This window comes from Mauremys reevesii, linkage group 12, assembly GCF_016161935.1.
Source record: "Mauremys reevesii isolate NIE-2019 linkage group 12, ASM1616193v1, whole genome shotgun sequence".
Classification (NCBI taxonomy): domain Eukaryota; kingdom Metazoa; phylum Chordata; order Testudines; family Geoemydidae; genus Mauremys; species Mauremys reevesii.
The window spans coordinates 16,999,233-17,022,827 of record NC_052634.1 but is presented as its reverse complement, the minus strand read 5'-3'; the positions used below and the strand labels follow the sequence as shown (position 1 = coordinate 17,022,827).

Sequence of the window (23,595 nt, the reverse complement as noted above, 5' to 3'; positions counted from 1 at the left end):
GCCCGGACCTGCCATAGCCGCAGCAGCCCGGACCCAGCTCTGGCCAGATCGGGCCCAGGCATGGCCCCAGCTGTGGCCAGGGTGGTGTGGCCCAGGCCAGCCCCAGGCATAGGTGCCTCTTCCCCCCAGCCCAGAGCCCACACTCCCAGCCGGAGCCTTCACACCCCTCCACCCCAAACCTCTGCCCCAGACCTGAGCCCAGGTCCCACCCCCACCCCATGACTTTTGTTATGTCCATCAATATGAAGATGATCTGTCACACATCATCTCCATATTGGTGCATATAACCAAATTCATTCCGCACATGGGTGGGAAGAATTAGAGGGGAACACTGTACCATGTTAGTCTGTGTCCACAAAAACGAGGAGTCCGGTGGCACCTTAAAGACTAACAGTCCTCAGGGAACTGATGGGCAGGATCCCCTGGGAGAATAACATGACGGGGAAAGGAGTCCAGGAGAGCTGGCTGTATTTTAAAGAAGCCTTATTGAGGTTGCAGGAACAAACCATCTTGATGTGTAGAAAGAATAGTAAATATGGCAGGCGACCAGCTTGGCTTAACAGTGAAATCCTTGCTGATCTTAAACACAAAAAAGCAGCTTACAAGAAGTGGAAGATTGGACAAATGACCAGGGAGGAGTATAAAAATATTGCTCAGGCATGCAGGAGTGAAATCAGGAAGGCCAAATCACACTTGGAGTTGCAGCTAGCAAGAGATGTTAAGAGTAACAAGAAGGGTTTCTTCAGGTATGTTAGCAACAAGAAGAAAGTCAAGGAAAATGTGGGCCCCTTACTGAATGAGGGAGGCAACCTAGTGACAGAGGATGTGGAAAAAGCTAATGTACTCAATGCTTTTTTTGCCTCTATCTTCACCAACAAGGTCAGATCCCAAACTACTGCACTGGGCAGCACAGCATGGGGAGGAGGTGACCAGCCCTCTGTGGAGAAAGAAGTGGTTCAGGACTATTTAGAAAAGCTGGATGAGCACAAGTCCATGGGGCCAGATGTGATGCATCCGAGGGTGCTAAAGGAGTTGGCGAATGTGACTGCAGAGCCATTGGCCATTATCTTTGAAAACTCATGGAGACTGGGGGAGGTCTCGGATGACTGGAAAAAGGCTACTGTAGTGCCTACCTTTAAAAAAGGGAAGAAGGAAGATCTGGGGAACTACAGGCCAGTCAGCCTCACCTCAGTCCCTGGAAAAATCATGGCGCAGGTCCTCAAGGAATCAATTCTGAAGCACTTAGAGGAGAGGAAAGTGATCAGGAACAGTCAGCACGGATTCACCAAGGGCCAGGATTGTCCTTGGTGGCCAGCCCGGTGCGCTGCTGCGGCAACACTCTGTTGTTAGCACACTACTGGATGAGAGCTATCACAGGTATGTCTCCACCAGCGGGAATTTACCCCTCCAGCTCAGTGTGTAGATGTACCCTGAGGTGACGGGGGACAGGGGCAATGGAACAGGGAGGGCCCCTTTTCTGGCCATAAGGGTGAGCGAGGGTGGGGAGGGGTCAGAGAAGAGCAAGCATGGGCAGGATTTTAGGGGGAAGAGGTGGTGTGGGGGCAGGGCCTTGGGGGGAAGGGGCAGTGCAGGGAACAGGCCCTCAGGGGGAAGGCCACTCTTCGGGCACAGAGGTCCCCCCGCTTTTAAGAAGCTCCCACCACTCCTGACCAGAGATCCTGGGGCCAGCAGGCTGCAAAAGGAATTGTGGTGAGGAGTGAGCGGCACTGCATGGCCACCAGGGGAGAGCACTGCGCCAGGGACAGGACAGGGACCTGCTTTGTGGAGGGGGCTTACAGGTGGCACAGCTGGTGGCACAGGTAATCGGGGCAGAATGACCTCAGGGCCGGGGTGGGGGGGGTTTGCTGACAGACCCGCGCCTAGAGCTGTGGCAGGAGCAATGTCTTTCTGCTGCAGCATCACCAGCCCCAAACCTTCAATATCCAGTTCAGCCCCCCCGCATATCACAGTATTTCATATGCTGTGGCCAACACTGCAAACCAAAGCAGATGGGTGGGGTTTGTGTGATGGGCTGTTTGCACTGACTGCCCCCATGGATGTGGCAATGATGCTGGCCCCTGCAGGAGGAGCCCCCAGCTGAGATCAGGGCCCCATTCTGCTGGGCATGGCCCTGGCAGAGCTCATAATCCAGTGCAAAGCCTGGGGGTGAGTCTGGCATGGGGGAGCTGCACCTGGGAGCCACCAGTGGCTGTTAGCTAGGCAGGGCTAGTACCCCTGCTGCACTGGGCTGGTTTCAAAGCGGTGCCCTACAGAGGAAAGGCTCCACACTGCATTAGTGAGACCCTGAGGCAGCTAATGCAAGACCTGCCCGAGCTGGGGTTAGGTTACCGGGGGCTTGATAGCTTGTATGGCTGTACATAGCCCATGTGCCACCAGGTGGCACTCGAGCACACAGAGCAGAGTTCTGGCCTCTTGTGCACCAAGAAGGCCAGTTCTTCACACCAGCTCACTCCCGGGCAGAGACATGCATGATGCATCACATCAGTGCAAGACAGTGGAGCCAGCTGGCAAAGGGTTCACTGCTCAGCAGCAGGAACTTCTAACAGGCCTGACAAACTCACTATGCCCAGCACATTGCTGTCATAATATTTATCCAGACAGAATGCCGTGTGAGCTGCCAAAGGAAAGCCGATGCCACACTAGTCTTCAATGTCACTGCGAGTTGTATATACAGATGAGACTAAAAGTTATGTGTATGTAGCGAAAAATATAGCCTGTGTCAAGGTCTGAGCCTCTAGCAGGGACAGATTTTCTCCCAGACCCGGCCATCTAGCTCACTCACATGCCTCCCTCCCCAGCTTGAACCAAGTGCTAATAAAGAACAGGGATATGACACATCAACAGGCACCAGAGAAGAAGCATTAGTGGATTTTACTGACTCGGGGGTAATATAAGGGGAAGGCAAAAGGACACATTGACTGAGGAAACCCCTGGAAGGGTGTGGGGTATTCATGGAAACCGGCAGCCCTACCAGAGGCTGAATCTTTAGGAGAAAATGGCCCTTAGGAAGCAGAGAGGGTAACCACTGACAAGTGCAGAGCGAGGGTTGCATGTGTGTTTTGGTTTATGTGTGTCACCATTTCTCTTTCCACGTCTCATCTTCCCTCACTAACACTTAACCTTTGAGACTAAAAGGTATGATTGATTCACTGTACGCATATCTGCGTGCTGTGCTAATGGACCTGCCCACAGCTGTGCCAATCACGCTGTGCATACGCCATCTCTTTCAGGGACAGTTTACCTGGTCATTGCTCTGGGTGGCCAGTGGGTAAGGGCTGGGTGCCAGGAGATCCTCTCAGTGGAGCGAGAGGGACCCAGAGGTGCATTTGTTGTTACCCTGCAAAGCAATGTAAGAGCTGGCAGTGCCCAGAGGAGATCGTTTGGGTGATTGACAGTGTGTGTGGGGGGGGTCCAGGAGCTGGCACCCAGCTCAGCACCAGCAGTCTCTCTCTCTCTCTCTCACTGGGGGGAGGGGTAACAAGTGACTCACAGTCCTGGCCCCCCCCCCGAGAAAGCGTGACAGTCGGGATCTGAGCACACACAGGCATGGCACTCACAGCCTCAAGCTCCCTCTCCAGGGAAGTGCCACACCTTGTGCTTATCTCTCACAGGCAGTGGCATGTGAGCCCTGTGCAGATACAAAATTTGTATCCGCATCCGATCCGCAAAAATGATCTGCGGATATTCACCTCCGTGGATGCGGATACCCGCAGATATAAAGCAGATCTCCGTGGATTTCTAGGGCTCTAGTGACATGGCCCCCGCTGCTGCAGTGCGTGCACCTCACAGTCACTGCTGGATTTAGCCTCACACCCGGTGCAACAAGGCCGTGCTGGCTTCTCGGCTGCACACAGAGGGAACTGAGGCACAGACAGGCCTGGTCTCCCAGCTCAACACCTTAACCACTGGGCCAATCTTCCTCTCTTCTTAAAGAGACAGTTCTCATTAGTTCAAGGTGTTCTGGGAATCTGCACTCCATGCTTGAGGGGGGTGGGTCTCCATCCTTGGACTTTTGATCCCAGGGTAAGCTGGGCCATATGGAAACTCTGGCTGCAGAGCTTGCAGGGCCCAGAGGAGAGAGGTGCTCTGCAGAAGGGAGCTTCCCAGTATGCTCAGCCACCTACCCCAGAAGTGGGAAGAAAAGGGCCCTGGGGTGAGCTGGGGAAGGGAGCAGAGACCTGGGTGCAGCCAAACATGCTCTCCAAAGAGGGGACGCTTCAGTCAATGGCCATGTCACCAACTCCCCTTGCTGTATCATGAGTCATGTGCCATTTGGCCTTTGTCTTACGGCCCCACCTCCTGGAGTCATGGGACTATAGGAAATTCTTGGCTTCCACTAGAAAAAGCCCTTGTGATTGTGGAGAAAAGCTTGTAAAGGTGATGCAGTGTGGCCTGAGGGCTCAGACACGGAAAGGCCAAGAGAGCGAGGCCAGCCCTGATCATCTGCTGGCAGCCTCGTGGTTTGTGTCCTGGCCGATGGGTCTGAATGCTGTGGGGGTAACACTGGCAGTAGCTGGCGTCCTGCAGGCCTGCCGGGGAGTTAGGCAAAGGGGGAGCAGCCAGGCCCCACTGGGGTATCACAACCCTACCCTGTGAGGCAGTGGGGTTTCCTCTGAGATAGACCAATGGACAGACAGAATGAGGTGGATTTCGTGGGGTCGGTGTCCTAACCCAGCACAGCATTCCCAATACACCCGAGCAGGGTGCTGTAATTACCCCAAATGGCCACTGGGTGTCACCATTACCCAACATACCTCCCCGGCTATGGCAATGGTGACTGCTCCATTCTCTCAGGTCCCGCAAAGTGACCTGGGCTCAGTGGGACAGACGCACACGCACATGCACATGCTCACGCTCATACTAGGGTGACCAGATGTCCCGATTTTATAGGGACAGTCCCGATTTTGGGGTCTTTTTCTTATATAGCCTCCTATTACCCCCCACCTCCCATCCCGATTTTTCACACTTGCTGTCTGGTCACCCTACACTCATACACAGGCACCAATCACACATACGCATGCTCACGCTCATGCTCACACACGCACCAATGTCGTGCATGCTCACACTTGTGTGCTCTCACTCACATATACACACGTGTGCTCATCCGCACACACCACTCACGTGCATACTCACACTCACCCCTCCCCTTCCAAAGGAATCCAGGCTCCAGGCCCCATTTCCAGCACTGGAAATGCTGTGGGCGGGACATGATGGGGCTGGGAAGCGAGGGCCATTCCCCCTCAACCCCCCCTCCTGGGAGGACACCGCTTGGCAAAGCTGACACCTGGGAGCAAAGGCCCATTCCTGTGGGGCATGGGGCACCCCGCAGTGGACGTGCAGCCCAGGAGTTGGCTGGAGCAACGAATGTTTGAGCCTCCAGGGTTATGTCACAGACACACTCCTACAGCTCCCATCACCGCAGCCGCTGGGCACTCATGCGAGCCCTAGTGACGTGGGTTCACAGGGGCTGTCCCAGATTGGGGGTGGGGGGAGTGCAAACATAAGGGACAGTATTTGCCCAAGCTCCACCCACTGGGGGCACCTGCATGGGCCCAGCCAGGCTCCCCTGGGGGGAGCTCCCACTGAGGTGCCCCTAGAGCCCAGCTGGGTTCTCCTCACAGGAAATGGGTGTCATGTGCCCCGGGGCAGGCTCGGCTCCTTGTCTGGGGAAGTGAAACCCACCCCCCGCTCACGGCACCAAGATGAGCTGATTTTATAGTGACAGTCCCACTATCCAGGGCTTTGGCTTACAGAGGTGCCTATTACCCCCCCACCCCCATTCCAATTTTTCACACTTACTCTCTGGTCATGCTACCGCAGCTGATCCCCATGAGATGCAGCAGGAGAGAGCCAGGCCCCAGACATCTATGGGGGCCACAGGCGGGTGTCAGCGTGAGAGCGCCTGGGGAGCACCACTCCGGCCCCTAGAGCATGGGACAGGCCGCTGCCCCACCCAGAGCCCCACACCACCGCCTGTGTCCTGTGGTGCCCGAGTGCCCCCCACTGCCCCTCCTCACCCCAGCACCCCTCGACTCTCCCCTCACTCCCGCTGCGACACCCCTAACCCTGCAGTCTGGCCAGCAGCTCCTGGGCTCAGCCAGGGACTGCTGGGGGGTGGGGAATGTGGCAGGGCTGGCATGAGGGCAGGGAAGGGTGGGAGGGGTGAGGCTCCTGGCTGGGTCCCAGTGGGACAGGCACTTTTATGAGGCTGCATTAGTGTCAACCTCAGCCCCGACTGGCCCAGCCCAGTGCTTCTGCTTGCAGATGTGGCTGAGCTGTGCCTCTGTGCCGGGGCTGGCTCACCACTGGGCAGCACTGCCAGGAGTCCAGCTGCAGGAAAGGGGGCTTGCAGCCACAGTCCAGCATGCAGATCCCAGAGAGAGCCGGTGGGAAGCGCAGCTCAGCCCAGATTGGGGGCCTCCACCCCCAGCACTCTGGGGAGCTGGGCTCTTCCTCTGTGCCCCAGAGCGCAGCAATGAGGCCAGGCTGAAACGCTCGGTGTCATAGACTATCAAGGTTGGAAGGGACCTCAGGAGGTCATCTAGTCCAACCCCCTGCTCAAAGCAGGACCAACACCAACTAAATCATCCCAGCCAGGGCTTTGTCAAGCCTGACCTTAAAAACCTCTAAGGAAGGAGATTCCACCACCTCCCTAGGTAACCCATTCCAGTGCTTCACCACCCTCTTAGTGAAAAAGCTTTTCCTAATATCCAACCTAGACCTCCCCCACTGCAACTTGAGACCATTGCTCCTTGTTCTGTCATCTGCCACCACTGGGAACAGCCTAGATCCATCCATCTGGAGTCAGGAGATCCTGGGAGAACCCTGGCTTCCATTTCAAATTTTAATATGTTTTAGCCCTGGGGGCTGGGACATGAAGCTGGAGCCCGGTGAGCTCGCGGCCCCAGAGGGACGAGCTCTACGTTGGCATTTCCAAGCTGGCAGTTTTCAGCCACTCTCATGGTTTTCAGAGCCTGATGTGATTTTCACCCCCCGGCGCTGCACACACCTGCTCTAGACCCCGGCAGGGCAGGCACCAGCCCAGGTGGGGCAGTGAATGCGCAGTGTTACCCTGGCACCAGAGGGGAGCAGAGAGCACTGCCCTGGGCAGAGGCAGCCCCTGCAGGGCTCTTGCTCAAAGCCAGGCCCAGCGCGCTGCACGTGCCAGGGGGTGGTGCTCCCCCTCGGCCCTGCTATCTCCTCACCCCCACCAGCCCAGCGCCATCTCGGCTCCACTCCTGCTGCTGGAGCTAATTAGTGAGAACGTTCACCGGGGAGGGGGGGCTGTAATCCAGCTGCCGAGCCCAGTGCCTCAGCAGCCTCTCACTAACAGGCCCTTCAGAGGGGACCTGCTCAGCCAGGTCGGCGAGGCCTGGCCTCAGGCACACCTGTGCCCCACGCAGAGCCACCACAGGGACCCCCATGACACAGCACCAGCAGGGCCATCAGCACCTGACCGGCAGCCCATTAACCCCTCCGCTGCCGAGGGAAGCGGCCAGCTCCCGTGGAAGGAGCCCTGCCATGGCAGCTAATCCCCCAGATCCGCTGGCTTTCTCTCCTGTCAGTCTCGGTTCCTGCCCAGCCCCATCTCTGGGCTAGCTGAGTCCCGCGCAGCCAGACCTAGGGAGGGGCATATAGGGCCAGATCCCACCGGGTGTAAAGCAACACAGCAAACACCGCGGGAGGCTGATTCAAAGCAGCTGGGGATCATCTGACCCTTTGTCAATACTCTGCCCTCACACAGCAGAGCAGGAAACCCCAAACCTGCCCCAGGGGTGCTGTGCCTGCCTCCTCCTGCCCCAGCCTAGCTGATCTGTGCGCCAGTGGGGCTGGCCCACAGGCCAGCATGTGCTGAGAGATAACAGCCCCCCTGGGAGCAGTGATTTACCAGCCTATGTTCCTAGCAGTCCCCCCGGGGCTAATCCAACCCCTTCTCCATGCCAGGAGAATGAGGAGGCTGGCAGCCAGCATTTCCTTTACTAACACAACCCCATACATACCCCACCAGACTGCTGCTGGCTGCACCCCTGAATGACAGACTTCAGTGGGAACTGCAATACCTGGCTATGAGCTATCCCAGGAACAGGTGTGTGTGTGTGTGTGTGGTGGGGGGGGGGGGGCTGTCACTGTACCTAGAAGTTTCCATAGGCTCTAATGAAATTTCATTTGGATCCCACAGTAGAATCTGTAGGGAGGCAAATCCCAAGTCCTAGGAATTGAAATACCGCAGTGGGGTTGTACTGCCAGCCTGCAAACCAAGGACCGGAGACTGAGGCTGCATCGCTGGAGAGATTGGAGGCAGAGTTGAATAAAGTGACAGCAACGGAGGAGTTCACATAGCACCTATACAGGGGTCGAACCTCACAGCAGGACAGGAGCTGGAGAAGCAGCTCAGGATAGCTCAGTGATTTGAGCATTGGCCTGCTAAACCCAGGGTTGTGAGTTCAATCCCTGAGGGGCCATTTAGGGATTTGGGGATTGGTCCTGCTTTGAGCAGGGGGTTGGACTAGATGATCTCCTGAGGTCCCTTCCAACTCTAATGATCTATGATTCTATGACCCTTTAAAGGATTGCCCCTTGGAACAGCTCTCCAGAGCAGGCAGGGGACACGCAACTCAGCCCTAAGAACCATGCAGAGGAGTTGGTTCAAGAGGTGACAATTGTTGAGCCACTAAACACCAGTTCCCACAGTATAACTAAGGGCTGGTCGACACTTGACATGCTCCCGCTGCGCTCCCCCAAGAGGTGATGGCTAGGGCGATGGGGAATTCTCCCCGTCTACACCGGGGTGAAGTCAGTTTAACTGTGTCGCTCAGGGGTGTGGACTCTTCACACCCCAAGTGACGTGGTTAGACCAACCTCATTTCCTCGTGCGGCCAAGGTCTAAGCTCAGCAGGGATGGGGGAGGAAGGGACCAGTGTAGTCAGGAGCCACACGACTCCAGAACAGGAGGAGGCTCGTCAGAAAGTCCTGAAGGCAAAAATGAGGGAATTAAAAACTTGAGTCTAGTATGAAGGTGACATAAGGACCCATCCCCGAGTCCTGGAGCACACACACACCCACACACGGAAGGAGGCATGTAGACCAGAGACACACCTGCCTGGTTACATGTGAGGCTGAAGAGCCAAACCCAGAGATCAAGCTCTAGGGTCACTAATCAGATGACCAAAGGCACATGCCCTGAGTTCTGGATCACCAGCCAGGGGAAATCAAAGGTGGAAATTAGGACATAACAGGGAATCTGACCAGCAAATCACCAAAAGACACAAAAATGAGCAGACAAGAAAATCTCTATCAGAAGCAAGAAACACGCGAGAGAGGGACAAAGGGCACAGTTAAGGAGGATGAGGACACTGTTAAGAGGTGAAACGGTTTCTTTGCATCAATGTCCAGCACAGAGGATGCTGGAGAGATCCCGGGTCTGGCCCTACTTTCCATGCTGCATGTCAAACCAGCATCTGCTCCCTGCTGGAGATAACACCCTCCTTCCCCCGCAAAGGAAAACAACAATTCCCCCCAGCTTCAGCTTGTCAAGCAAACCCTGCTCTCCTCCATAACAGCACAGAAATTAACTCCCCAAGACTCACTGTCATTGGGGATGACAACACTCTGCCCTTCCCTCCAGAGATCTCAAAGCACCTGAGACACTAATTAAACTGGCCCTCACCAGGCATGCTGTACACACGGGGATCAGTTGCCCAGAGAGGGGCAGTGGCTTGTCCTAGACCATGCAGGGATGGAGCCAGGAAATCACATCTGCCTCCCCTGGCAATCCAAGCTGTCACCAGAGCATAAGTGGTACCTTCACCGCTCCCATCACCTCACAACCATCACACAACCCCTGTGGGGCAGGGCAAGGCCATTGCCCCCACCATGCAGAGGGGGAGCTGAGTGCAGACAGATTAAAAGCCTTGCCCAAGGCCACAGAGGGAGTCTGTGGCAGAGCAGGGAATTGACTCAGGGTTTCCTAGGGGGCGGGCCGTACACGACGGGGCCATTCTTCCTCTCTCCCCAGGACTGGTCAGTTATGATGCTCTTCAGCAGCAGACAACCAGCTCTGGCTGAGCCCAGGCCTAGCAGCTCAGTTCATTTCTCCAGGGCAGGTCAGCGGCTTCCCCTTACCCTAGTGTGAACATTAACCCTTTCCTGCCCCCGTGGGAACAGGGAACGGTTTGTTCTCTGTGCAGATCTGGCTCCCAGGCAGTTTAGCTGTTTTAATAGAAAGACCGACGGCTCCCCCTGCCCTCAGTCAGGGCCAAGCCGCAGGCTGTAGGTTTTCAGAAGTGGATGATTTAGAGAATCTCTGCCAGGGGCCCCCAGTGCAGCTCCCTAACGGGGCCTGGGGCACCTGTGACACATTCATGCCCTTGGGTGCATTGCAGATGGCCGGGAATCGCTCCTCCCCACCTGCACACACACCCCTTGGCTGCTGCCCCAGCTGGTTCCTGGGTCTCCAATTCCCGCAGCCCTGATGAGACCTCCTGAGGCAGGGAAACGTGGGAGTCTCCACCCAGCATGCTCAGCGCCTCCCTCATGTCCCACTGATCCACGCACACAAAGCTGGTAGCAGGCAGCCCACGTGCTGTTAGCCTCTGGCCTCCCAGGCCAATAGGCCTGATGTCTGACCTCACCCGCCTGGCCCTCACCTCTGCGACGTGCAGTCGTAACCTGGGCAGCATCCGTGCAAGTTCCGTGTGAGAGGGCTGCAAAGACGGCTCAACATGGCGCCTTCTGATTAGCCGCCTCCTGCCGAGAGGCGCCAGCAGGAGGGAAGCAGTTTCCAAGGTGATGGAAGAAATACTCTTCATTACAACATCCTGCCTGCAACAGAACAGGTCACCTGGCTGCACTGGGAGCAAGCCTGCTCTCCTCAAAGCCAGGCAGGCCCCTGCACTCTCCCTGAGCAGGTCGCACCTTCCCAGATCCGCAGCAGTGTGGACCCAAGAACATGTTTTCCGATCCTTTAATCATTCTCATGGCTCTTCTCTGAACCCTCTCCAACTTATCAACATCCTTCTTGAACTGTGGGCACCAGAACTGGAAACGGTATTCTAGTAGCAGGTGTACCAGTGCCAAATACAGAGGTTAAAAACCCTCTCTCCTCCTACCCTAGAGATTCCCCTGTTTATAAATCCAAGGATCGCATTAGCCCTTTTGGCCACAACATCGCACTGGGAGCTCATGCTCAGTTGATTATCCATCGTGACCCCCAAATCTTTTTCAGAGTCACTGAGTCCCCCATCCTGTAAGTATGGCCTACATTCTTTGTTCCAATACATTTACATTTAGCCACATTAAAACAGACTGTTGGCTTGCGCCCAGATTCCCAAACGATCCAGATCATGCTGTCTCAGTGAGCTGTCCTCTTCATTATTTACCACTCCCCCAATTTTTGGGCCATCTGCAAACTTTATCAGTGATGATTTTATGTTTTCTTCTGGGTCATTAATAAAAATGTTAAATAGCGTAGGGCCAAGAATCAATCCCTGCGAAACCCCACTCAAAACACACCCAGTCAATGATTCCCCGTTTACAGTTAAATTTTGAGACCTATCAGTTAGCCAGTTTTTAATCCATTTAATGTGTGCCATGTTAATTTTATATTGTTCTAGTTTTATTAATCAAAATGTTATGCAGTTCCAAGTCAGAAGTCTATGTATATTACATCAACACTATTACCTTTATCAACCTAACTTATAATCTCATCAGAAAAAGAGACCAACTTAGTTTGACACGATCTATTTTCCATAAACCCATGTTGATTGGCATCAATTTTATAACCTTTCTTTAATAATCAAGTCCTGTATCAACTACTCCATTATCTTGCCCAGAATCCATATCAGACTGACAGGCCTACAATTACCTGGGTCATCCTGTTTACCCTTTTTGAATATTGACACAACATTATCTTTCCTCCAGTCTTCTGGAACTTGTCCAGCGTTCCAAGACTTATAAAAAAAAATCGACATGAATGGTCCAGCAAGTTTCTCAGACAGCTTTTTTTTTTTTAAAACTTTTGGATGCAAGTTATCTGGATTTGCTGAACACTTCTGCCTTTTCTGAATTATTACTAGTAATTCTACATTTCCATCTAGTAAGGGACCAATGCCATTGTTAGGACTCTTTTTGTTCCTAACATATTTTAAAAGCTCCTTCTTATTGTCCATAACCCGGCTGGCCATAGAGTTCGGCTTCTGTCCCCTTGCTTCCTTTATCAATTTTCTACAATTCCCAGCTTCTGATTTATATTTATTACTACCGACTTCTCCCTTCATCCATTTGGTGTGTGTGTGTGTGTTTGCCTTGACTTCCCCTCTAAACCAGGTCAGCTTTTTAACCAGTCCGGCTTTCTTCCTTGATTGTAGGATTGTGGCTCTAGTAAATCATTCTTAAACAGCTCCTGATTAAACTAAACTCAAATGTGTCCACACAGGGGTTTGCACTGGTTTAATTAAACCAGTTTAAATTCACACCTTAAGTACATCTAGTGCAACTTTCCCAGGTAGACAAGGCCTCAGCTAATGTGACCCTTTGCCCATTTCGACAGGCGGCAGGAGCCATTTCCTCCCTGTTTTAGGAATTGCAGGTCTTGTTCAGTTTGCTGTGGCATGTCCCCAAGGGGAGCCCACCATGGGCCCAACAGAAAGACTGCTGGGAATTTGGCTCCGCAGGAGCCAGGCCAGGTCTGCAAAGGGTCTTCATGCAGTTCTTCTTCCTTCCCTAAGGATAATGGTTTCCACAGACAGCTCCCAGCTCTGTTATTCCAACTGTCCAGAAAAGCTGCCAAATCACCCTAATAAAAAGCTTATGCTAAAGGTGAAGCCAGCATTCCCCACTTGCGCCACACAACCCCTGTGCATGAAGCTTTGCCAGCCCTTTGGAGCGGCTTCGCTGTTCACTGCGGGAACAGAAGCAGCTCAGTAGGAGGCTGCAGGGCCAACTGGCAGCATTGCTGCCCCTTGTATTGTACCAGACACTTCTTAGTCACAGACCTCCTGCCTTCCCCTCTCCCCCAACAGACACAGGCCAGGAGCAGGAGCAGCATTACGCCTGGAGTTTACAAGGGCAACGTCCCAGACCCCTCTACAGCTACAGGGCAGGTTCCCCTAGAGATCTACCAGCCCCGCCCCGTGCTGGAGCTTCAGACTTTTGCAACTAGTACCAAAGGATCCCCCACGGGACCTTAAGGATGAGCCGGGGATGAGAAATTGTAGCAAGATAACAAACCCATTTCGGTCCTTAAAGAAATTAACTGCGCCGCAGAAACAGCAAGGTTAAGCAGTTGGGCAGGGGCAGCCTGGGGAGGTCATCTGGGATTGTGGAAGAAAACCACTGGCTGTGTCACGGCTGAAAGGCCATCAGTGAAACAGCTGACCGTGTAAAGCTCACCACTAATATCCCTGGGCTGCAGCGTTAACACCCCAGCAACCTGAAAGGGCAGAGGTGAAAGTAAGCTGGTCCGGTCCGGTATGGCATACCGGCAGGAGCCAGTACACCGTGCCGGACCGCATCAGCTTCTGCGGCAGGGATTTAGAGGGCGGGCGGGCTCGGGCCAGCATTTAAAGGCCCCAGAGCTCCATGGCGGCTGGAGTCTTGGGCCCTTTAGTTCGCCCCGGGGGCTACCAGCCACCTCTGCAGCTGGGAGCACCCTGGGTGATTTAAAGGCCCTGGGACTCCCAGCCACAGCTGGTGCCCCAGGGGCTTTAAATCTTGAGGGCCCGCCTCTTCCAGATGAGGCCACCCCACCCAGGACTCCGGCCGTACTGGTAAGTCCTGTGAGTTACTTTCACCCCCGGTCTAGTCACACTGCTCACACCTGTTGTTTCTGGCTGGCTGCTGGTTCAGGCAGGTCACGCTGCATTGCTTAGAGCTGGTTCCCAGAGCCTCAGCTGGTGTAGATCACCACAGCACCACTGAAGTCAATGTGCTGATTTATGCTCACTGACACTGAGGATCAGGTCCAGGGTTTTTTTTAGGAAAACGATTAGTGGAGCTTCATGTTGGGGCCAGAAGTGGAATCAGTGACAAACTCAGCAGCTGTGGAATATCCAGGTTGGCCTAGGACCCTAGAGTCATCGGTCTGATGTGGCTGGATGCTCACACTGGAGGAGAAGATGGATGCCCAGTATACACCTCCTCAGTAATCAGTGAAAGAGGAAAGGGCATTCTGAGCAGCAGGTGCAGGGCAGGGGACCGTGTGTAAGCAGGAGCGGTGACCATTCTCCTCCAATGTCCAAACACTCTTTAGTGGCGCTTCCAATGAGAAAAGAGCCCCCTGACTGCTACTGTTCCTGCCCCTCTGATCTGCTAGGCGGGGTAAAATTCCCCCTTTACCTGCATCCCCATCACTGTAACCTCTCCCAAAAGTCAGGTTTCCAGTGGCACAAGAATGCACTTGAAAAGCATCAAAGTTCTGAGTAGGAGCTACACGTCTGTTTTAACCTACTTTGGTACAATGGGCAATGCAGTGGATAGCGGTCATGCCGTATTTCCCAGCTGGTACTTACATGGCCACGAAGGGCTGACACCCCACCCCCATTCCTCGCTCCTTGTTCAGAGCAATTAAAGCCTTTCCAGTAAAAGCTGGGGCTTTCTAGGAGGCTGGCTCCCCGTGAGATGCACCAGTGCAAACTGACAGCTTCTTGCAAGAAAGGGAAGAATTCCTCCTCTCTTCCTCCCCGTCCCCACTCAATTCCTTACAGTAAATGGATAAATCGCTGCGGAGCTGGATGCTGGGCCTGCAGCATTTCGGCTCCTGCTGGGCAGCACAGCTGTCCCAGCGCCTGTGAGTCGCTATTTCAAAAGGCACGTGAATGCACCACATTGAGAAGCACTGTGTGTTATTTCCATTGACAGGGTCTCTCGCTAGCTGGATGCGAGGGGGATGTTAGAGGGGCAGGGATAATGCCTCAGTGTCACAGCTGTGATGGGCAGGGAATATAAAGCCTTTCGAGTGTGCCACAGTGAGCTGAAGGACCTACAGTGAGGCTGAGAGCCTCCAGATCATGAGGAACAGCATCATCATCTCCCCCCACAGCTGCCCCAGAGCAGGAGGGCTTTATGGAAAATACACCAAACGGAGGAGGAAGAACTGGGAGTCAAGCCTGTCGGGTCCAGGGACATGATATCAGGCCAGGGCTCCTGGTCCTTTCCTAGGCAAGAGTCTCCCATATTCTGCCCAGGTCAGCTCCGAATGACAGCCCAATGCCCTGGAGAGCCAGCACTTACTGGGTGGGTGAGAGGTCCACTAGGGATGGGGGTGGGACACAGCACGGCCAGGAGGTCGGGGCAGCCCCACTGCAGCCCTGAAAGGTTCTACAGGAACAATGCAGGGCACTCGCCTACCTGGAGCGATGCTGAAGGGCGCAGGCCATGGGGGCCGTGCAGGGCTGCTGCTGCTATTTTTAAAACAGACCTGAACTCACTTCAGAGCAGCAGGAAGGAGACAGACAGATGCTACCCTACCCCAGAGCAGCAGGGCACAGGGTAAACAAGCACACACTTGGACATAGTTAATCTCCCTGGCAACAATGAACCAGGCCAGGAGGTCGGGGAAGACATCTGTATGTCATAGGTAGGAGACCAGACACGCACCGTCTATCTGTCCCTGCACCAGAAGGACTGGGTCCCATATTCAACAACCCGCGGTCTGGATTTGCAAAATGCGGACGGTGGATCTAAGGGATTTAGACACCCCCTACCAGTGTAGCATCAGATCTGAGCAGCGCTGAGGGCGGTCACCCCCGGCTTTGCTCGCCTCTAGGAACCAGTTTGGCGCGCACCGCTTCTGAGTTGCAAAGTTATACAAACCAGGAGGAAAAATCGGGCGCAAGCTATTTACCAGTGTTGGCTACCAGAGGGCGCTGGCCGGCCGTATCACCCTCCGTACAGGGGAACAAACCCAACTGATCCGCCCCGCCATGCACTCCCTGCAAGAGGCTCTCTCGGCGCCCCACTCCCACAGCGCACCCATTTCACAAACACACCCCAACAATGAATGGCACAACAAGCCGCTCCTGGCACCACTGTCACAGCCTGGAGAGCCCCCCTCCCACAGCGATGCTCCCTTTTGGTGTTATCCCGGTGGGGGGGGGGGTGTAACATTTTAATCACGTGTCTGAGTGACCCAGCGACGAAGTCCCATTTTCAAAAGGGACCAGGAACCTGCGTTGAACTGAAAAGCTCCTAAGTGCCTAAAATCACCTCTGAAAATGGGACTTTGCAAATCCTTTGGGCGCCTCCCAACATGCTAGCCGGGATCTGCGGGGGGCAGAGTCCGGGGGTTGCCGAAGAGTGAAGATCCCAACGAGAAGAGAAACCGGGAAACGCGCGCCGTTAGGAGAGACGCGCACACGCGGTGGCAGGGACAGGCGATCGCACACACGTGCTGCTGTCCCGGGCCAGCCTCGCACGCACCACCCCCCCGGGGCCGCTGTCCCGGGCCAGCCTCGCACCCCTTTCCCTCCCTCCCCCGGGGCCGCTGTCCCGGGCCAGCCTCGCACCCCTTTCCCTCCCTCCCCCGGGGCCGCTGTCCCGGGCCAGCCTCACACCCCTTCCTCCCTCCCTCCCCGGGCTGCTGTCCCGGGCCAGCCTCACACCCCGGGCCGCTGTCCCGGGCCAGCCTCACCCCCTTCCCCCTCCCCGGGGCCGCTGTCCCGGGCCAGCCTCGCACCCCCCTCCTGCCCCACCCCCGGGCTGCTGGCCCGGGCCAGCCTCGCACCCCCTCCCCTCCCCCGGGCTGCTGTCCCGGGCCAGCCTCGCACCCTCCTCTCCCCTGCCCCCGGGCTGCTGTCCCAGGCCAGCCTCGCACCCTCCTCTCCCCTGCCCCCGGGCTGCTGTCCCAGGCCAGCCTCGCACCCTCCTCTCCCCTGCCCCCGGGCTGCTGTCCCGGGCCAGCCTCGCACCCTCCTTCCCCACCCCGGGCTGCTGTCCCGGGCCAGCCTCACTCGCACCCCCCCCTTCCCCCCCCCGGGCTGCTGTCCCGGGCCAGCCTCGCACCCTCCTCTCCCCCTGCCCCCCGGGCTGCTGTCCCGGGCCAGCCACGCACCCAACACACCCCCAGCCCCACGGGCAGCTGTCCCGGGTCAGCCTCGCACCCTCCTCTCCCCCTGCCCCTCGGGCTGCTGGCCCGGGCCAGCGTCACCGCCCCGCGCTTTGCACCGTCCTTGCGAACCATTCGCAGCCGCGACCATCTCAGCCCCGGCTGCGCCCGGAACTCGGCCAGCCCAGCCCAGCCCAGCCCCGAGCCGCCGGCCCAGGCAGCCCGTGCGCGGGGCGCAGCGCGGCGCGGCCCCGCTCCTACCGTTGGCGCGGGTGAGGTTGGCCAGGTCCAGCGCGGGCAGCGAGCCGTTGAGGCCGAGCAGCAGCAGCTCCGAGGAGTTGCCCGCGTCCCCCGCCAGCGAGTCCGCGAACAGGTTCATCTGCAGCAGCGTCTTGAGCAGGTAGCGCAGCATGGCGGGGGCCCGCGGTCCCGGCCGCCGGAGCCGCCTGCAGCCGCGCGAGCAGCCAGCGCGCTCTGAGCTGGCGGCGCCGCAGCCTCCTCGCCGGCCGCGCGGGGCTCCCGGGGGGGGGGGGGGCGGAAAGCAGGTGCGGGCGCCAATAAATGTTTAATTGCCGGATTAATAACCCCCCCGGGGGGGGGGCGGGGCGGCTCCAGCCCCTGCGCGCTGCAGAGCGGGGGCTGCCCGCGGAGAGCCGCTGTCCCCCGTGCACCCCTGCGCCGTGCCATGGCCACTGGGCTCCGCTGGCTCCGAGCGCCCCTGGGTGCAGCGCCGGGCGCACCCTGCCCCCCGCAGAGGCGGCCTGGCAACGTGCAAACGCCCCCGGGGGAGATGCACCTCGTCTGGGGTAGGTTCATCCCGGCGTTTATGGACACAAGGAAGGAAAACAAGGTTGCAGCGGGGCTGCGTGAGGCGTTTGCACTGATTTAACTAGGTCAGGGTGGTTCAACTGGCCCAACGTTGCTGGTAGAGACAAGGCCTAAACTACAGCAGCCTAGACACTGAGTCAGAGGGCATCTAAAGTGGTGTCACGTCCACACCGAGGAGGGCAGAAGGTGTGAATGACAGCAGCTGGGACTCCACTATCTCCTCCCTTCCCCTCCTCATGAAACTTCCCCTCACAAGGTCAGGGACAGCGCCTGTCCTCTGCTTTGAAAGAGGTCAAGCGTCTCAGCTCCAGCACCAACCCGCCCTGCCCTTTGCGAGCTCTGCATTGGCACCTTCCCTGCCCTTGGCATCGAGAAAAGAAAATTCTGGGTGGCATTCCTTGGGACAGCTACACATACAGCCACAGGCCAGTCACCTACAGCCACTTCCTGATACAGCCATTTACTGTTTCCTGCAGACACAGTCGCAGCAGCCATCAATACAATGGTGCCAGTTTATTGCCAACACTTGTGTGCTGGAATATAAATAGTTCAGCATGACAGCACCCAGCCCCAGGAATTGTCCTTTAGTGCAGGTAAATACAAAACACAACCTCACATTTCCTTTTCTCTCTGTTCTGTCCCTTTGCACTGTAGATTGTGACCTGCGTGTCCACTGGTGACCTGTATAGCTCTGAGAATCCAATGACTGTTTCAGAAGAAAGAAAGGTGGAAAGTCGCAAAGTACATCTCAGCTCTAGTGCTCTGCCCGGGGATCGATCACCCTGGTGAATGCCTCCACTCCTGTCCATCCAGAACACTGTCAGACGGATTATCTCCTTCCCCTCCCTTGAGCCACGCCACTGGCTTCCACTCTCCATCTCCTTGTCCTACACGTTGTGCTTAGGGTGACCAGATAGGAAGGGTAAAAAAAAAAAATAAAAAGTCAGGATGTGGGTGGAGGGGGGGGGGGGGTTATAGGTGCCTATATAAGAAAAAGCCCCCAAATTGGGACTGTCCCTATAACATTGGGACATCTGGTCACCCTAATTGTGCTGGAGTTCAGTTCTAATGTTTTTGGGCATGGATCAGGGCCTCAATATTCCTCTCACCCCAGCTTTGCACCACTAAGTATTTACATCAGCAGAGCCACTCCTGTGTTGTACAAGTGTCAGTGAGGGGCTTCTGGCCTCTTGTCTTTAAAGGCTTTGGAATGTGCCAGGTACATTTAGGCCATAAGGGGTGACTCTGCTCAGAATGCTATCCCATTGCTAACTCTGTGAACACTGCTCCTGCTGAAAGAGCGTTTCTCTCCTTCACCTCCCTCATAGCCCTCCAAAGCCAGGTGTGGCATGCTGAGGCTGGCTGCGAACCTAACTTGGTAGCACCCAGCATCACTTTTCTACCAGCGTGTTAACACCAAGCAAGGGGCTTCACCCCTGACTGATGTGATGCTCACCCTGCACCAGAGACCATTATTTTTCACCCACAGCAGAAGTTTCCTTGTTTAATCACTTTTTAAAAAAAAACACAAAACCAGAAAACTAGCTGCTTTCTTTCCCAGACCTGCCAGCCTCTTGCAACAACCAATGGGCTTCAAACCTGACAAGATAATTCAGGTGAAACTGCGATAACTGCTAGTTTCCAGGCAGGTGGCAGAGTGGCCAACACTCAAGATTCATTGTAAATCTCCTGCTATTTGGTGGTTTACTTAAATCCCCAGTTCTTGGAGTCATGTGAATATGGGACTCTCGGTTTCCATTCAGATGGAAAAGTAAATTTCTTGCCCTCGTGGTTGGAGAGAAAAAAAACCTGGAAAACATGACCCAGAAGGGCTTAAAAAAGCCAAAAAATATTTTAAAAAAATCATGATTTTTAAGCCATTTTCATGATTATGGATGGCCCGACTTGTATTTTTGGAATAGTTGGGATTGGCAATACTGAGAGTGGGACATTTTTAGATCACTTCCCAGGCTGTTAATATGACTGCAGTATTACCATGGGGGAGACAAGAAATAAAGGAATCTGAGTCTATAGAAGTTACCCAAGAAGTTATATCTGTAAGGTGATGGGAGAAAACAAGAATAAAAACCGCACCCTAAAGCTGCCAGTGTAACCAATTCCAGCTTAACATGGACTCTGGGGCAAATGAATTCCAATCTAATAAAGGCCTTTAAAGGTTGATCCTATTGTTTATTCTTTGTAATAATCAGGTTGGTAATAAATCTCTGTGTGCTCTTCCCTGATGTTTAAAGGGACTCTGTTGATTGCATCCTGAGAGCTTTTTACTCACCTTGAATCTTAATGATCTTCCGGTGCTGGAATTCCAGACCGCAAGACAAACAACTGTGTTCAGCTGGAGTTAAGGCTGAAAATGCATCTCAGTGACTGGAGTGTTAAAAGGTTTTTCAAGAACACTGGAGCGGTCAGCAACACCACACTACTAGGCCTAGTCTACGCTAGGAAAGGTTTGCGGGTATAGTTATCGGGTAGAGCTCTACTGGCAAACCCTTCTAGTGTAGATGCAGGTATAGCTTGTACCAGTTGTGACTCAGTGTGCCTGGGGCAGCCTTCACTGGGAATGCCAAGGTCAGGGCAGGCTGCAAAAAGGAGAGCAGATACCCACCAGTCCTGGGAGTAACACTGAAGTTAAACTCCCCAACCAGTCACAAACTGCTTCTGATCCCCACACTGGTTATCAAGAAGGAAAAATAATCACTCAGCCCCCTTTATTGCATTCCAGTTCTCTGGCTCCATGTCAGCATATAGGTCCAGTACAGTGAGAAGTTATTTAAAAACTCTGTTCACGATACAACATGTTCTTCTGAACCCAAGTTGCCAGCCACATTGCCACCTCAGTATTAGTTTGGGTCTTACCAATTGTTTTAATGTCTAAAACTAAAGATTTATATGTTGCGTCGCATGGCGGACCTGGACAAAGCTCAACAGTCAATGTGATTGGAAGCAGAGTCATTTATTTCTCTCCAGCATACATCTTTATACTCTTGTTAACCAACTAGCAACTGCTTGCTTGCCTGCTTCAAAATACACACAAGCACTGCTATAACTTCATAGGGTAACATCATCCTAGACAGCTTTTAGCTTATTATCCTATTATGCCTGCTAGAGAGAAGTTAGTCAAGGCCAACTTCTCATAACAAAACTCACAACTTAATTAACCCAACCTGAAAACCTAAACATCTTAGCTTCCCACACTACCAGCTGCCAAGCTAGCAAAATATTCCCAACATTTATAATAAAGAAAAAAGAACGAACAAGAAGAGGGTTGTTAAATGGTAAAGCAGTCACATACATACGACGATTCAAAGTCCACGTATCAGGTTCTTAGCAGTATTGGTGAGTGTGCTGGCTTGAAAGTCCCACTGGACAACATCCGCAGCATGGATGGGTCATTCAGCCCTTTGTTCAGAGTTGGATTTGTAGTCGCTCCAGAGGCAAGAAGCAGGAATGAAGACAAAATGGAGAAGAATAGATGCCGCTGCCTTTTACAGTCTTTTGCCGTGTGCCTGCTTGTATTTCCTTTGTTCCAAACACAAGCTGCCCAGCACATGGCATGGAAGCCTTGAGTTCTATCCATAGGCATGCCTCTGCATCTGAATCATAAGGTGTAGCCCCTGGCCCTTTGAATGGGTTCATTGAACAGTAGGGGGTCAAGATGCCTTGGGGGTCATGAGCTGTCAGCCTCCACCCCAAACCCTGCTTTGCCTCTAGCATTTATAATGGTGTTATATATATATAAGTGTTTTTAATTCATAAAGTTGGGGGATCATACTCAGAAACTTGCTGTGTTAAAGGGGGCACCAGTACAAGAGTTTGAGAATCACTGTGGTACAGTGATGTCCCATCAATCATAGACTATCAGGGTTGGAAGGGACCTCAGGAGATCATCTAGTCCCCCCCCCTGCTCAAAGCAGGGCCAATCCCCAGACAGGTTTTTGCCCCAGATTTCAATGCTTGAGGTGGCACTCACAATCCTGGGTTTAACAGACCAATGCTCAAACCACTAAGCTATCTCTCCCCCCTACCAATAGGTGGTAAGGGAACCCAGGCTCACCCTCAAGCAGGCTCAGCACTGATACCAACCTGTCTGGGGATGTCACCCAGAGACACAGCACAAGTTTGAAATACAGATATACCCTACATATCTATAACTCCCAACAGAACAGTGATACCAGCATATAAACAAGATTATCCTACTTGGTCAATTATAACATTTTCACAGATACCTCACATGGCATATCTGACAACTCATTGCAATTTTATAATATTGGTATCCATAATATCATAGAGCAGCTCCCATATTCCATACAATGGCACACCAGTTCCCTAGGTCTTTTGCCAGTACAGAAATGTTTTAGGGGGGGGCGGGGAAGTGTCACACCCCAGCTTCACCAGCAAGAGTTTGAAGTGTAGACCTGTCTGTGTATACCCAGCCTTTTCAGAGTTACGGCTGTAAGAATCTTAGGGTATGTCTACACTACACAGCTTTTAACAGCACAGCTATGTCGCTGCAGCCGTGCTGCTAAAAGTTGCACAGTGTAGCTGCTGTGACAAAAAACTTCCACCCCAACGAGCAGCGTTTGCATCGGGGCTGTTCACGCTGGCTCCTGTTGTCAGCAAAACTTTTGTCTTTTGCGGTGTTCCCCCCCTCCACACACACACCTCTGAAAGACAAAAAAGTTGTGTCATTCAATTGCCAGTGTAGACAAAGCCTCACATGAACATTTAGATTAAAAAAAAAAAGCTTTTAAAAAGAACAGAAAATTATAAATTAAGATTAAAACAACCCATCTCAAAATGTATAGCAAGAACATTCACAGTAAAGAGATCCAACAACCCACAGGATCGATCAGAAACACTGAAGACTACCTTATTCCTTCACAACAGGCTTATCTCAGTCACTTGAGTTCCTCACTCCTGAGCATGCAGAACTTTTCCAATCCCGGCCTTTAGAGCCAAACACAGTCCACAGGATTAGATATGCTTGGTGAAGTGCTGGTGTCATGAGGTGCTCTACTCACCACTGGAGCGCCTCCTCGTGGCCACAGCTGGGGATTAGCTCTGCCAGTCTGACATCCCTTCCTGTGGGTGCTCTCTCTCCGGACTTGACAGCTCTCTCTTCATGGCTTGGCCCTCTGGCCAGGTCACTGTAGTTTTCCTCTTCTGGGTTTGTGGACCAAAGTCTCATTAGCATCCCAGGCAGTTTTCCAATCCACTACCCCTCAATGGTGCTACTTCCCCCAATGGGTGGTAGGGGAACCCAGGCTCACCCTCTACTCCAGGGTTCAGCCCAGAACCCTAAAACCAGCGGCTAAGGTCTGCACTGTCCCACCTTTGCTACTGCTCCTTCCCTGGACATCTTCCTAGATTGCTTCTAGCAGGCTCCTTCTCCATCCTCCTTAAGGTCAAGCCCCCTTCTCACCCTAACCCCAGAGAGAGTAACTACAACATCCTCCTCACAGCCCCCTTCTGCCCTCATCTACCTGGCTTTATCCCAGCCTCGCCTGCTCCTGTCCCAGCTGGGCCTCATCCTTTAATTAGTCCTTGTTGTTCCCTAGCTCCTCCTCCAGGTGCAGCTTAGGCAGTTAATTGGTCCACCTCTCCCCCTTCATCCCATCACACCTGGTCATATTAAAGTGTATGGCAAAACTCCCATTGACTCCACTGGGGCCAGTATTATAGTGAAG

General features: G+C 54.0%; 1 long non-coding RNA gene across 1 annotated transcript; it reads right to left on the bottom strand.

Annotated features, from left to right (window-relative positions):
* Nucleotides 1-18,388: 18,388 nt before the first annotated feature.
* LOC120375878 lies at nt 18,389-23,351 on the bottom strand. Its single transcript, XR_005586856.1, has 2 exons — nt 22,930-23,351; nt 18,389-18,789 (listed from the first exon to the last, which is right to left on the bottom strand). It is a non-coding gene; the product is annotated as an uncharacterized LOC120375878 (long non-coding RNA).
* Nucleotides 23,352-23,595: the final 244 nt, after the last annotated feature.